This window comes from Electrophorus electricus, unplaced genomic scaffold (genome assembly GCF_041902795.1).
Source record: "Electrophorus electricus isolate QZ-2024a unplaced genomic scaffold, ASM4190279v1 Scaffold257, whole genome shotgun sequence".
Classification (NCBI taxonomy): Eukaryota; Metazoa; Chordata; class Actinopteri; order Gymnotiformes; family Gymnotidae; genus Electrophorus; species Electrophorus electricus.
The window spans coordinates 17,246-32,531 of record NW_027658537.1 but is presented as its reverse complement, the minus strand read 5'-3'; the positions used below and the strand labels follow the sequence as shown (position 1 = coordinate 32,531).

Below are 15,286 nucleotides of genomic sequence, written 5' to 3'. Positions count from 1 at the left end.
GGTTGGACTGGTATAAGACTTCAGCAGACTGGTATAAGGCATTAAGAGATTGGTATAAAGGTTGCCATTGGCAACACACACACACACACACAACCCTGACCCCAGCACCAACCCTAACCCTGACCCTAACAACAACACTACTAACCCCATCACTAACCCTAACCCTGACCCTGACCCTAACCCCAACCCTAACATGAAACGTGAGCCAGTGCTTTACAGAGAGCCGTGGTGGGTCTAGAAACGTGAGCTGGTGCTTTACAGAGAGCCGTGGCGGGTCTAGAAACGTGAGTCAGTGCTCAGAAAGAGGGTGACGCAGGTCCAGATCAGAGACGCGCTCTAATTAGACACGGTCAGTGAGCGCAACTTATTAAACACAGTGCCCTGTATGTTTAGATCTGTGTACATTAAGAACAGTAGATTGGTTGGAAAGTGTGAAGATAGTGATTATTTATTAAGTTACATGGTCACTACCCCTCCCTCCCCAAGAAGAAAAACATGTCTTGAAATTCACACCTGTATACATTTTTTTTTTACGTGGACCTTGTTAAATTTGAGAGCACCCCAAAGTTCTCCACAAAGCGTAAATCCATCGTGGTACACACCTCCCACCCTGCCGATGTGCATACGCGCACAATTGTAAATGTGAACTGGTGTTTTGTCTGTGAAAATAAGCACCTTCCTGGCATGACTTCACGCTGTGTTCCCTCCGACGCTGGATGGCGGTGCGGTCAGCCAGACTCAGGACTTTGTGTCCAACGTCATTCTCCAGATGTGAGTGCCTGTCACAAGTGACCCGTTAACACGGGGTCCCAATCGCCTCAGCACCTCCACCGCCTGCTCCCACACCCAAGCACATGTCCCCTGCACCTCCACCTTCTACCAGATCTCACAGAAGTGTGATATGCACACTTAGACCCCACAACTGGACATTCTGTTTAGGAAATGAGTCAAATATTAGGGGACTGGCAAGACAGAGAGAGAGGGGGGGGGAGGGGAGGGGGGGGAGAGAGAGACAGAGAGAGAGAGAGAGAGAGGGGGGGGGAGAGAGAGAGACAGAGAGAGAGAGAGGGGGGAGAGAGAGAGAGACAGAGAGAGAGAGGGGGGGAGAGAGACAGAGAGAGAGGGGGGGAGAGAGAGAGACAGAGAGAGAGAGAGGGGGGGGGTCGCTCTCTCCCAGAGAGAGAGAGAGACAGAGAGAGAGAGAGAGAGAGAGAGGGGAGAGAGAGAGACAGAAGAGAGAGAGAGGGGGGTGGAGAGAGAGAGAGAAAGAGAGGAGAGAGGAGAGAGAGAGAGAGACAGAGAGAGGGGGGAGAGAGAGACAGAGACAGAGAGGAGGGGGGGAGAGAGAGACAGAGAGAGAGAGAGAGAGAGAGGGGGGAGAGAGAGAGACAGAGAGAGAGGGGGGAGAGAGAGAGACAGAGAGAGAGAGAGAGAGGGGGGAGAGAGAGAGAGACAGAGAGAAGAGAGAGAGAGAGAGAGAGAGAGGGAGAGGGGGGAGTGAGGGAGAGAGGGGGGGAGAGAGAGAGAGGGAGGCTAGTGGTGGTAGTAACAGTGATATATTGAATTACTTTTCTTTTTCAAGAATTAAGGAATACATTAAAAAGTATTATGCATTGTGTAATATTGTAGAAAGTCAAATTTATAAAGACCAAATAATGTTTTTTGTCAATCTGACAGACCAGAAGAGAGACAACATAAATCAAAATTTATATCAGGGTACGTACAGCACAGGGGTGCACTTAGACCGACGGAAAAGCCCTAAAATAAGTGTGAACTTCCTAACACCCGCTCCCGGGAAGCAGAAGACCCTTACAGCCAGGAAGGTCGGAAAGGCAGTTCAGAGGAAGAGAGGCGGGCGGGATCCTGGAGGTCTGCAGGGAGTCTCCCACAGAGTAATAACTGCTTCCGTCACCATCGCACAACACCCCCCCACACACACGCAATTACCGTCTATTTCCAGCCGCAGCTCCAACAACCGACACATTCACCGTGCACAGCGCTGTCTCTGCTCCAGGAGCTGAGCTCCCTTATCACCATGATCGCCCCCAGCATGGACCTGCTCCCATGGAAGACTTGTAAGAAAAAGACAGACAGGTAGAAGTGAGGGCCGTGATCAGATCGCGCACGCGGCTACATTTGCCACATTCCTTCGTCTGTTGGGTGCTGTAAACAAGCGGGTTTATTTTGAAAAGGTGCATGGCTGTGTGCTCGAAGCTTCCTATGGAATACCGGCATGCCGTGGAATGTCTTATTGGGACTGCCACGACCTCGAGTTCCCCATGCGATCTCAAACAGAAGCCTGCGATAAAGCCCTGCTCAGGCAAACAGGCCTCATATTCCTGCCCCGCGTGACATTGTGAGGCAGGTGGTGAAATATTTTGAAGCCCTGTGCGTGGTTGCAGGCTGGGATGCAGACTAGCCCTCCCGACACTCCCGTGGAAAGCTAGCACTCGGCCCCTGGCCAAAACGTATCGTTAGCAAGCCGCTATTGTTTGGCTTTTGTTATGACGCAACCATTGCAGCAGAAGATTCCCGCAATCTGAATGTTTTCCCTCCTGGAGACAGATGTGTCCATCAGACTCCGTGAGCAGAGGGAAACACCCATATAAACGCACGTGTTAAAAGGACACATTACTACACTTGAGCGCGCTGTTTGCTTGACACACACATGCTGGTGGTTACAGCCAGTTTCAGTGAATCTGGAAACCTCATTGGCCAATTCTCAGTAATCCGTTCAGAGCCACGTTAAAAAACGTTATGATTTATGAGATTACTGTGAAAGCAATCCAGTCTGCCATCACTCCATAGAGCTTGGGCAGTGCTACTAGCTTTTAAAGACCTCAGAGACGAGTTATGCTAAGCAGACAAACTCTCACCCTGGAGAGAACCAGATCTCTCTGCCACACACGCCTATGAGCAGGAACGGCTGGTCTCAGATCAGATCCAAATCCAGAGGGAAAGGTCTCCGGCCTGGTGGGTATCTCCAGCTGGGCCCAACCGCCCCTCCCCCACAGCTGGAGCACAGGCAGAAGGTTTATGGTTAACAAACCAAGAGCCCTTCAAATACAATCCTGTAAATGTCCAGAACACACTGTTAACTCAGATATATTGTTGTAAGAGCAGCTGTTAAACAGAATGACACGGTCTGACAAATCCTTCTGGGGAGATCTTTCTGGGGCAACATTCAGAGTGGCTGTTTGTTGACATTAACATCATTCTTCAGTGTTAAAGTGTCAGATTCTCAATGATCACCGCTTAAACACACACACACACACACACACACACACACACACACACACACAAACACAAACTAAATGAGAGTGAGTTTAGAGACAATGGACACCACACCCTAGACCAGCCGTAACTAGTTCCAAAAGACATGTGGCCTGGTGTGTGGGTTACCACGGCACACAGTGAGAGAACGCGCTGCCACACACTCCGTATGGTGGCACTGTAATTAACAATAAAACCCATCAGACATAACCCAAACAAACTGGTCTGGTAATTTTCAGAAACAGGACTTTTCCTTAACGATCTCAGATGGTACAGTGAAGTTCTCAGGACTTCCCCAAAGGCCAATATGGAATAACATTTTATTTCCAGCGATTCTCGAGAGACAAACACAGTTAATAGGCTCTTAAATTTAAAATTCAAAAACCAAAACAGTTGCCTTAAAGAAATGTCGACGACGTGGCGCCCCACTGAGGGCTGTCAGAAGCCTTGGTCTGTTACTGCTCGCCTGAGGGCAAATTACACCCTCAGACTTCTCACACACTGTTGTCTAAGAGAAACACACAAAATCTGAGGCCGAGAATCTCAAGGGTGCCGCAGTTTAACACGACGGTCTCGCACACTGAGAGAATTAGAACAGCAGCAGTCAGGAATTTACAAGCAAGTCCTTCTCAGTGTCCGACAGGAAACCACAGACTGACATAAGCACACACACACAAAGACTAAGAGGCACTGTGAGCGTGAGAGTGTGTTGGGGGGGTAAGATGGCTTCCTGCAGTGGACGCCTTGAAGGCTTCATGAACATTCAGCCCAGTAGGACGCATCAGCAGCAACACGTGTGCTCAACTTGGCCAACATGTCTTCATGTGCCCTTAGCACAACACTCCTGATTTGCATTTTACATCCCCAGACTCCATGGGGCAGGCAGGCTGACTGCACAGGTGGTGCAGGTGTGGGTGGGGGCCCAATCATTAGCTGTAAATTACTTATTCTATAAACAATGTAAAGAAATGGTGAAGTAAAGTTTTAAAAGCTGCTGGTTGTTTATTCTGAGCTCTACTGAGGCCCAGTGACCACAGGTGTGTACTGTAATCAGCAGACAGTCAGATGCTTGCTGATCTATGCGGATGTCAACACGACAGTTCTGACGGGAGCCAACATTTGTCTTATAATCTAATAATCAAAACAAAAAATGTGACCAAGGCAACAATCAAGAACAGTAACAAGGATTTCAACCTGGACACGGTTGTACGACTCTGCAGTACAACGCTCGATTCTCTAAACCCAAAAGACAGATGAAAGACTTTCTAATCACATAAAGCAACAAGCAACTTTCTTTGGCACATTTAAAATATAATACATGATAGGATTTTAACAAAAGCCACTGAGTTCTCTTTTTCCTCTTATGAATATTTACACGTTTACCTTTAGTGTGTAGAAGATTTTTAAAAGTCTTTCCACTATACCTGAGAAATTCGTATTACTAAACTAGAAAAACAACAGAACGTTTTAAAAGTTGTGTTTGGCCGCTGGTCAGCTAACCAATAAAACGCTTTTACAGATCTCACTCAGCCGTGATCTGCGCCATGCAGCAGTCTGTGTTGAAACCCAAACTCCAGAACTTCCCAAAGGTTTGGACGTGTGATGGCCCACAAAAAGACGTCACACCGTGAAGGTGTCCTTCCAGTTGCTCTGACGCTCTGATTTGAAAACGCCGCAGGACATCGACTTTTCCAGGCATAATGAATGAAACCACTTCCAAAATAATCCACCATTGCCTGACCTGGTGAAAGAATTCTCCCGTTAGGACCACAGTCTGGATCAAGCTCTGCTCCTCAGAGACCCGTGTTAACTGTTTAACTGCTGCATCCTTTGGCTGCTCATGCAGTTCCCTCCACACCACTACTCGTCCAGAGGAGATCTTAGACACACCTCACACACCGCAGCCACCTGGACTGGTGAGTGACCTCTGCTGTTCCAGGCTCTCATCTCCAAGGCCCAGGAAACAGTCAGACCCAAACTCCAACATGTCCAGCTGGAATTAATCCACACACACGGGTCAGGCCCGCAAACCCCCCACTCACCCACCACCTGGATGAAGGCAGTTTATCCTGAAATCCTGCCATATTCACCAGTAACGATAACTGTGCCTTCATTTTCAACCTCAACCTTTTCTTGCCTTTATTTTAATCAGAGAGCTTCTTGTCAGGAATCTTCCTGTTTTGTAAAGTACAGAGAAACCGACAGGAGTATCACATTTCCATATTTTTATTACAATTTATTAAAGAGGGAGTTTACAGAGGCAGCTACCAACAAAGCAATTAGCAAACCGGGCTCTCAACAGAGCAATGGTGCTCAATGAGAGCTGAACTCAGGCCGGACTGAGTGAATGCCCTCACTCAGGATTGGCTGACTGTTAGCCCCACCCCTCCTGCTCACTCTCTACTGTGTAGTACAAGGCGATACACATATCCTGTCAACCAGTACCTCGTCCTCTCCGCCCCCTGTTAGTTTAACCCCTTGTTAACACAGGCCCCAGCCTCATAGCATACTTGCTTTTAACTGGCTCCATGAAGAGTCATTTTAAAGGAAGTTCCTCCTCCAGCAGGAACAGAAAACAGACCCAACCCTGGAGGTTACAACCCTAACCCTGGAGGTTAGATCCCCAACCCCAGAGGTTAGAAACCCAACCCTGGAGGTTTCGTACCCAGATACAGAGCGATCAACATTCACCTTGGTGAAGATGAATCAGGTATGTGGTTCTCACACTGATTTAAAGCCTTTGATATGATAGGCGCAAAGTGTGTAAGATGGGTCTCTGAAGCCCGAGGAGGCCGGACCTTGCTGTCCCAGCACTACTGACACTGACACACACACACACACACACACACACACACACACACACACACACACACACACAGTCACTGAGTTTAGCAACCACACGGTTTCCCTAAGAAGTCACAGGAAGTTAAAATGGATATGAAAAAACAGGAGATACCCTTCCAAATGTGTGGAAGGTCTGGAAGACAATAATTATTAATAATTCAGCCAATAATCTGCCTTATGACAATATTCTAGTAGTGTCAAATTACCTGTAAACATTCTTTGCATCTCTGATTCGATGTGCAAATTTTGGCCCTCCAGAAACGTATTTAAACAACAACATCCTTGAACTTTACAGACCTCCAGACCCTGAGAGAGTCTGACCCCTAACCCCGCTCCACACTATCTGCTCCTGACCTCTAACACACACAACCACACAACCTACACTCTACGATTTCTAGATTTTCACTGTAAAACCACATAAGTGATCAGTACCGCGGCCCAGAGCTGTGTTGGAGCTCAGCCAGGAGCAGTGGAAACTTAGATGAGACAGCTGACCTCATCCCTTCAATAGACCACCATCTGTTTCATTTAAGCTGTTATAAGCGTCATTCCTTCAAACATTTTTCTTTACCCAGCTCGGGGGTGGGGGGTGGGGTATCTGTTTCTTCAAACACCTCCAGCTTCTTCTGTTCTCAACCATCCTAAGCAGTGAAGAGGAACAAACAGTCCACGCTCATAACCTGGCAACTCATAACCTAGCAACTCGTGGCCCGGAAACCCGCTAGTGCAGCTCAGCCAGGAGTAAGCAGAAGAGTACTGTGGACACGGCCGGCGCGTTGTGTGTGTTTAAACAGCACAAGCTGGCTGTGACTGGACAGGACTGGACCGCGCTCTCATCTGAAAGCCAGTCTTGCCCTGAAGGTGTGTTAACACACTCTATATTCACTCAAAACAGACAAGCTCTTCCGCCTGGCTCACCCTCCCATCACTCAGTAAACATTTACCCCAAATAAGCCAAAAGCAAAGAGCAGCATAGTTTAATGTGGAGTGCAGAAAAAATATTTTTTTAAACAAAGGATAAATTTTTTCATGGATGTCCTCAGCTTTTCATAAAATGAATTGTCTTAACTAACCACCCCACACACACACACACAGGTCAACAAAGGTAGATTTCACCAAATGGCTGTCTTCCAGAAGGCTCAACACTCCCACACAAGCAATGGGAAAGATCAGCTGAAGAATTCCTGCTTGGATGGACTGGGCAAATATCGCCTTTGTATGGCCATCTTCTCTGCCCTGACAGCAGGGTATTATGGGAAGACTGACCCCCACACAAGTGTCTGTGCAGCTGTCCTGTGTTTGCCATCTTCATGGTCTGGAGCAGAGAAAGTATTACCATCGACACCCTCCTACCAATGGCAAACGAGACCATTCAAGTCACACATTTATGTCTTTTAGAAAGAAAATGGCTGTCAGATGGTTTCAGAGTTTAAAAATCTGCAGAGGCAATCGCAAGAACTTGCCCGTCATCTCCTAACATTTGTGAAGACCAACATGAAACTGACCTTTAAACCAGAGCGTGTAGAATGCAAGATCAGAGGAGTCAGACCTTTGTGTGTTTGAACCGGACACGTCCAATAATGTAAGAGTGAAAAAACACTGAATTACGAAAACCCCTAAAACCAGAAAAACAAAAACAAACAAGCCTCTTCAAGTTATTTTACGAAGTTCACAGTAAAGCACAGTTACAATACCAACTGTGAGGGGCTTCACAGTGCGAGGGAGACGCAGAGTGATTAGATGTTGCTTTCATAATGGATCTTCATGGATTAGCAGTCAAAGAAACAGCTCTGAGGGTGCAGACATTACGTTTCCAGCAAGACTTGCTGGTTTCCAGTAAGACTTCCTCGCAGTGGGAAAATTGCAACAAGTGTGTCATCACAAAACACCAAAATCTGTGTGGTGCAGAAAATGGTTTAAACTCATCATCTGTGCCCTCTTGTGGACAGCTGGCACAACTGAGCAGCATTTTACGCTGCTCCTCAGACAGACCCCACCCCCTTACCCTCCCCCTCCCACAATGCTTTGCCATTTTGTGCCTGCTGTTCCGGTATATTTACATGTTCATTCTTGCGTTCAGGTCAGGGAGACTATGTTCAGTGGGCGTCATGTTGGACTACTGACCTGCCGAGTCTTTGAGTCGTGATCACCATGGGGGTTTTAAACCGTGTGTTTCAGGTCACTGAGCTATTGGACCATCCGGTGAGATCTGTGCAATTCTGAGCACTTTAACTTTCACCTCCATCTTACTTCTTCCTGATGTATCCAACATCACTCACGGCGTCAGCAGCGGCTCAGTCCTGCCGCCGATACTCACCTCACCAGGCCCACTACTGCGGTGGTATTGGGGTGGTACTGATTGTAGTATTGGGGTGGTACTGATTGTAGTATTGGGGTGGTATGTACTTCTATGTACTTGTGTACTTCTAGGTATCAGCATTCATCCCTGTATTCTACAGTATTCTAGTTCATTGGTATGTTGGACTCTGACCTACCGTACGGTACTAGGATGTATTCTATGAGGAAATGACAAAGCACTTTTGTAAGTCGCTCTGGATAAGAGCGTCTGCTAAACGCTGTAAATGTAAATGTATGGATGGTATAGGGGGTGGTATGCAGGGTGGTACTGAGGGAGGTACTGGGGTGGTACTCTGTCAATCATATTTAATCCCGCCAGCTTTTCCTGGTCTTTCAGTTACAGGTTGACCTTTGGATAATTTGTCCAATGTCCCAGAATTCCACAGCATTTTTTAAAATGTACTTTGAAGGAAGGTATAAAAATGCTCTTTTGGTTTTGGGGGCTTATAAGTGGTTGTACATCTGGTGGTGAAATGTTCTCAGAAGTCAGTCAGTCATCCTGGAGTGCTGAACTCTACAGAAATCTGGCATATCCATGCCTACATTGGAAAATGTTCTGGCTCTGTTCTGGTTGAATAAAGTATTCTTCAGTAATCCATTATTCTGATCTTCTGTGCCAGTCAGGTGGTCAAGATCACCAGCCACATTCAGGGCAGTGGAGTCTCAGTGGTTCAGGTACTGGACTAGTAATCAGAAGGTTGCCAGTTCAAGTCCCACCACTGCCAAGTTTCCACTGTTGGGATCCCTGAGCAAGACCCTTAATCCTCAAATTGTATTCAGTCAGAATTGTAAGTCGCTTTTGATGAAAGCATCAGATAATTGCTGTAAGTGTAAATGCAATCCTGCCTCTTCACACTGAACCCAATGGTTCATTCCTGCCTCTTCACACTATATCTACGCCTGTAAATGATATTTTCCGCCTCACGTGTCCTGCTCTGCTGGCTCTAAAACGTCTTCGGTCTTTATGTTGAGAGAGAACCATAATATGCTCCAGATGTACATGTCACATCTAGAATCAACTCTAGGCCTACTAGGCCTAGTGACATACTGTCGGCCAACATACCACAGAACAGACAGTTGTCTGCTTCGTTCGGGAGTCCCTCGTATGGAAGAATTGTTAGAGTTACCTACAATTCAGTTCCCTTCTCTGTAAATAACCTCCCCGTTAATTAGTAGTGCTACATTTTTCTTTTGCTCTCATGTTTTGCTATCTTGTTTATTTTTAAATAGTTGATAAGCCATGTCAAATATGGCCTGGAGTTGGCGACATATCATGTCATGTCTGAACATGTTGCACTTTCTATATCATTTACATATTTCCACTTACTCAAATTTACACATTTCTACCTACTCATTGATTTTGTTCTCTATATACACACTAGTGCATCTCTGATTAAAGTGTGCGTGCTTCTCTGTATCTCTGAGTGTTTCTCAGAATAAGTGAAACGTGGCCCAGATCTGTGAGGAGGAACAACCAGAACAGACGAGCCAGACACTGAACGAGAGGGAGAGGGTTAGGAGAACCTACAAACTGTGGACAAAGTATCATCCTGAAATTCTTCCTCATTTCACCCAGTGTGGACATACATCACCTTAAGTTGAATCTAACAGTTTTCCCCTTAAAATTCCATTAATTTCAAATGTCGTTTACTAGTATTCACAGCTCAGTCCATAAAAACACGCCCCTGTTACAGACTGACAGCTGAATTATCACCGGTGTAACAACATCAGCTAAAATTTACAACTTTTCAAAATTCAATCTTCAGACTCAAAAGAATCTTTCATGAACATGATTTTTCTTCCCATTAACTGTACTGAGAGAAATCTGAAACAAACTCATAATGAGAACTGCTGGCTGGTGTGAGGGCCAGTGTTCACAAGCCACCAGCCTCAATCTTCTGTAAAACAGATTATTCCAGTATTGTGTGGAAAAAACCCGGAGTTTGATCTCTGACAATCAGCAGGACACAGCGAGAGCAAAGGCATTCAGATCTCAAAGGACATTTCACCACAGAACACAGACATGGGATTGAACCGTGTGTTGAGAGAACATTTAATACGAGCATCTAACTGCACAGGCTGTGAACCAGACAGCATCTCATGAAAGAAGCTTTTAGACAAATGCAGCATTGTTCCGAGAAGCAGGACAAACCTGGCACACACACACACACACACACCATGAGTCAACCTGATCACCACACAGAGACACACACACACACACACACACACACACACACACACACACACACACACACACACCATGAGTCAACCTGATCACCACACAGAGACACACACACACACACACACACACACACACACACACACACACACACACACACGAGTCAACCTGATCACCACACACACAACCAGCACCAGTCAACCTGACACACACACACACAAGCAGCTACAGGCCAGCTGAAAGTGTTCCCTGAGCACTGGTTCTCTGCTCCCTGGTGGACATCGATTGCTAGTCCCACCTTTGTTGTGGCTGGTAACAGTTCCATGCTGGAAGCCGTGGAGGTCAGTGATCATGCAGGCACAGTCGAACGGGGAAGCGCCACCATCACGCCAGGGCCACATTTCTGTACAGAGCACTAGCTGATGGCACTTCTGAGACTATCAGACCATTGAGCAGCCGGCACTCAATCATCAACATGAGATTCCTTGACTGATACTTAATGATAGCACAGAATTTCATGACAACTGAAACCTTCCATGATCTGCAACATCTGTGACGGTCGCCAGATCTTTCCTGGCATCCCTTCAAGAAAACACATTCCATGTTCACACAAGAATCCAGCCCGGAGTACACTGTGTGTTTTTTCTAACCGTGACCACATCCCCGACTGATCTAAAGTCAGAAAATAACTCTCAGAAAATAACTAAATGACATCTGCTGCTAATGTATTATTAATCATCAGTTCAGTGTCAGCAGAGACGTCAGCGGGGATGACGGACAACTGAACTCTGTTCGTTCTGATCAGCATTATGTCACGTTTTTACCACGACTCATTCTGCTATCGGATCCTCTTTGCTCATCACTGTAAGGACCAACAGCTCTGGCACATCTGGAGAGATGTGGTCGTTCTCTGGAACATCTGGGGGGGAGACAGATCACGTGACCAGACCAGAGGGGGGGTCGTGGCTAGCAAATCACATCTGCCTGAATTTCTGAAGATGAACTGATCACGCAGAAACATTACGGTTAATGTGTCCAAGTTACTGCGACTGAAATACTGAGAAAACAGGAATGATGCCCAGCAAGGTTGTGTGTGAATCCATGATGAAGGGATGCTGCCCATCACTTCTGAGCTCTTTTCTTAGACTGAAGTAAACATGAAAGAAAGAATCACTGTCCTTTTTAAAGATGATGACTATTCACATTTTGAAAAAAAAAAAACACCACCATGAGTAACAATGCTAAAATTATCAGAAGCAAAAAAAATTTAAAATCAATCCTTGGATCGGGTGAAGATGTGAGATTGATGTGTGATTCAACCAGAGACTGAACTACAGCCTCTGAGCAACCTGCCACACTGCTACACACACACAGTGTTGTACTGCTGCATGCAGGCACGCACGCACGCACACACACACACACACACACACACACACACACACACACACACCCCCGCACTGCAACCTTTACTGCTTGGCCATCATCATACACACCCATACATCAGGCACCATGGCCATAATCCTGTCTGACCCATTCCAACATCTTACACATACACGCCAAAGATTTCCTGGCCTAACAGAGGTGTGTGAAGATGAAGAATGAGTTGAGATGTTTGTCCATGTATTCTGACCTCAGCACTTGGATTCAGACAGACATTTCCTGAAATAACTGTGTGGTGCGACTAGACACTTAAATATCTCAAAGACCAAAAATTCAAAAATGCATTATTGAAATGTGAAATGACTCAAAGACCCAAACCAGAACACTGATATAGCAGGTGGTGCAGTTTATCTGAGGAACTCAAACACATGGGTCTAAACATTCTCTCCAACCGATTAATTTCTCAAAAGAACTAACATTTTTTGCAGTTTCATTTTCACAATCAGTTTCTGGGTAGTCAGAGAAAGTAGTACACACACACACACACACACACACACACACACACACACACACACACACACACAAAGAAAGAAGGAAAAACAAAACAGAAAACCCCCTTGATACTAAAAGCCCTTCCCAGTTTCTAAGTCAGATCACCGCGAAACAAACAGGACACTCCAAACAAACAACTGCCCAGACACCGAAGAAATGAAGTATGAAAAGCTTCAGCGTGTTTGTGATCTTTAAATGCTTTGGCTGGACGTGGTGTAGCTCACCAAGCGCGAGAGGCGGTGTGGCACGCGCAGGCCCGTCCGGTGAACGCGCGACACTTCCAGAGTCTCAAAGGTGAAGCGCGCGGAACTTGTGCACCGACCACCTGCTCAGATAGCGCGAGCGAGTCGTATTTACCGATTTTTACTTTTACCGTATTTTTACAACCGTGTTCATTCTGAATGTTACTGATCGCGTGCCGCTCAGGCGTCCGGTTCACGTGCTATTCCGAGTAGCTCTGCGTAACCTCTTCACTGATTGGTTGAAATGTTTGATTGAACATTTATTCACACACTCAAGATCATTTCCCACCGGAGTTGTCCTGCGATATACCGCTCGCACGTGCAAACCTTGTGCATTTACTGTTTTGGTCACTGATGTCTCCAAAATTTCACAGGCTGCACGTGGCGTCACGTCATCAGTACCCTATTCCTGTTTTGGCTATCGCCTTCATTTAAATGTCCCACACACCACTGGCTAATGAACTCTTCCCGCAGTGAAACCAAACATTAATGCAGACAAAGACACGCATGGACTGGCTGAAGGACCAGACTGTCCTCGGGTGTCACGAGAGAGGACGAGGATCAGAGCGGCACGCGGCAGTACAAAGTCAACAGGACAAACGAGGTCAGGCACGAGTAACCAGAGCGGGAAGAGCGTTGTCACCGCGTCGGAGACGAGAACTCACAAACTGTTTCTGGGCACAAACCAACAAAACCAAACTCACCAACCTTTACTAAGACAACGAGAACGCGCAGAAGAGGGACGCTAATGAGACTAACAGGTGAAAGACAGAGCTCAATAGAGTAATGGCAGGGTTAGGGTTAATGTTAGGGTTAGCGTTAGGGTTAGAGTGGTGGTGGGAGAGTTAATGTTAGGGTTGGGGTTAATGTTACGGTTAATGTTAGGGTTAAGGTTAGGGTTAGAGTTAAGGTTGGGGTTAATGTTAGGGTTCATTTTGGGGTTAGGGTTAATGTTGGGATTAATGTTGGGGTTAATGGGGTTAATGGTGGGAGAGGGATAGTAGATGTGACACCAGGATACTCAGTGGCAGCAAAATGGTCAAAGACAAAATAAGAGCAAATGATCTTCTGTGTCAATATTAATGTTTCCACGGTTAGATAATTCCCAGTCTACCAGGGCTGTGTTGGGATTGCATGGACCAAAAAAGTGCCGACTGCTGATTGGCTACATGAACAGCCCACAGAGTAAGCCTCCTTTATACCGGTTTGTTTTTTCTCTTATTTGAAACCACCATTTTCAAAACAGCGTATTCATTCCCTGTAATTATTATATATGTCATTAAAGCTATGCGTTGCCTCCACAGTCACACAAATATGTCCCATTTTCTTTGATTTGCTTGTGTTTGGAGTCCCTTTTCCCCACAGGAGCCGTGCGGCTGCTGCTTGTGCGTCATCACTTGGAGGTCGACCTGCTCACCACTCAGGTTCCAGTGAGCTGTTCTGGGTGATGGTGAAGTTCAGACACGTCTGGAGGGGCCAATGGGGCTGCAGCCATAGCAGAGACACACACCTCTTCAGATAAAACAGCATCTGGACCAAGAAATAAAATACAGATCAGACATGTAGATGATATGAGTCAGTCCAGTGTCTCCAGTGGTGACATCCAGCTTTCTCTTGGGTTAATTAGCACGTTGTCATGAAACTATTTGAAACTATAATAGACCTGATTATGAAACTTTCTGTGTTGTGAAAATGACCCCTGTAGTTTATATATATATATGAGAGAGAGAGAGAGAGAGAGAGAGAGAGAGAGAGAGAGAGAGAGAGAGAGAGAAAGAAAGAAAGAAAAAAAAAAAGTGTGCTTGTCCCCAGACAAAGATTTATTCGTGCATTATGTCAGGATTAATATGACTTGGTTAGGCAATAAATAAAGCGGAAAGCGGAGAGAGGAGCGGGGAGGAGACGTGAGCTGACCAGCGTCGGTGGTCCTGAACTCCTGGAGAACATGGTTGCTTTGCTCCTGGGTGGCCCAGGAACTTTGGAGGCCTTCCCTTAGTGGAGAACAAGCAGTAAACAGGACTAGAGAGCAGTTGGTTTCTTTTTTCTGTTATTTAAAGTCTTTTTTAAAAGTATTTAAATTACTGGTTAGATCAATTGATATGCAGTGGGCAAGTAAATGCATTAGAGCCTTTCAGACATCTGCATCGTGGTAACTTCAGTTCCCAACACGCATGTCCAACTGGGGTTCCTAAATTATTCTGATCTGGTCTGTGCTTTGCCAACATGAAGAAAAATAAAAGCAAAAGACAAATATCTGAAAAAGGATCCAATTTGTACACAGATGAAACATGCCCTGAATATCATGTCCAACTGATTTCTGTTTATCCAAAACCTAGAGAGTATATGATGTTTCATAATATAGAAACCTGAAGTGCTAAATCAGTAACTTGTTAGCATAGCACACATGAGAAGAGTTAGAATCCCTCATGATCCAACCTGGACTAAGTTCTCAGGAACC

The 15,286-nt window shown here is 46.0% G+C and overlaps 2 long non-coding RNA genes across 2 annotated transcripts; one reads left to right on the top strand and one right to left on the bottom strand.

Annotated features, from left to right (window-relative positions):
- Nucleotides 1–340: 340 nt before the first annotated feature.
- LOC145655485 (uncharacterized) lies at nt 341–3,126 on the bottom strand. Its single transcript, XR_014121609.1, has 3 exons — nt 2,877–3,126; nt 1,948–2,072; nt 341–779 (listed from the first exon to the last, which is right to left on the bottom strand). It is a non-coding gene; the product is annotated as an uncharacterized LOC145655485 (long non-coding RNA).
- A 9,670-nt stretch (nt 3,127–12,796) lies between these two features.
- LOC145655486 (uncharacterized) lies at nt 12,797–15,035 on the top strand. The gene is made up of 3 exons (XR_014121610.1): nt 12,797–13,589; nt 13,927–14,013; nt 14,178–15,035. It is a non-coding gene; the product is annotated as an uncharacterized LOC145655486 (long non-coding RNA).
- Nucleotides 15,036–15,286: the final 251 nt, after the last annotated feature.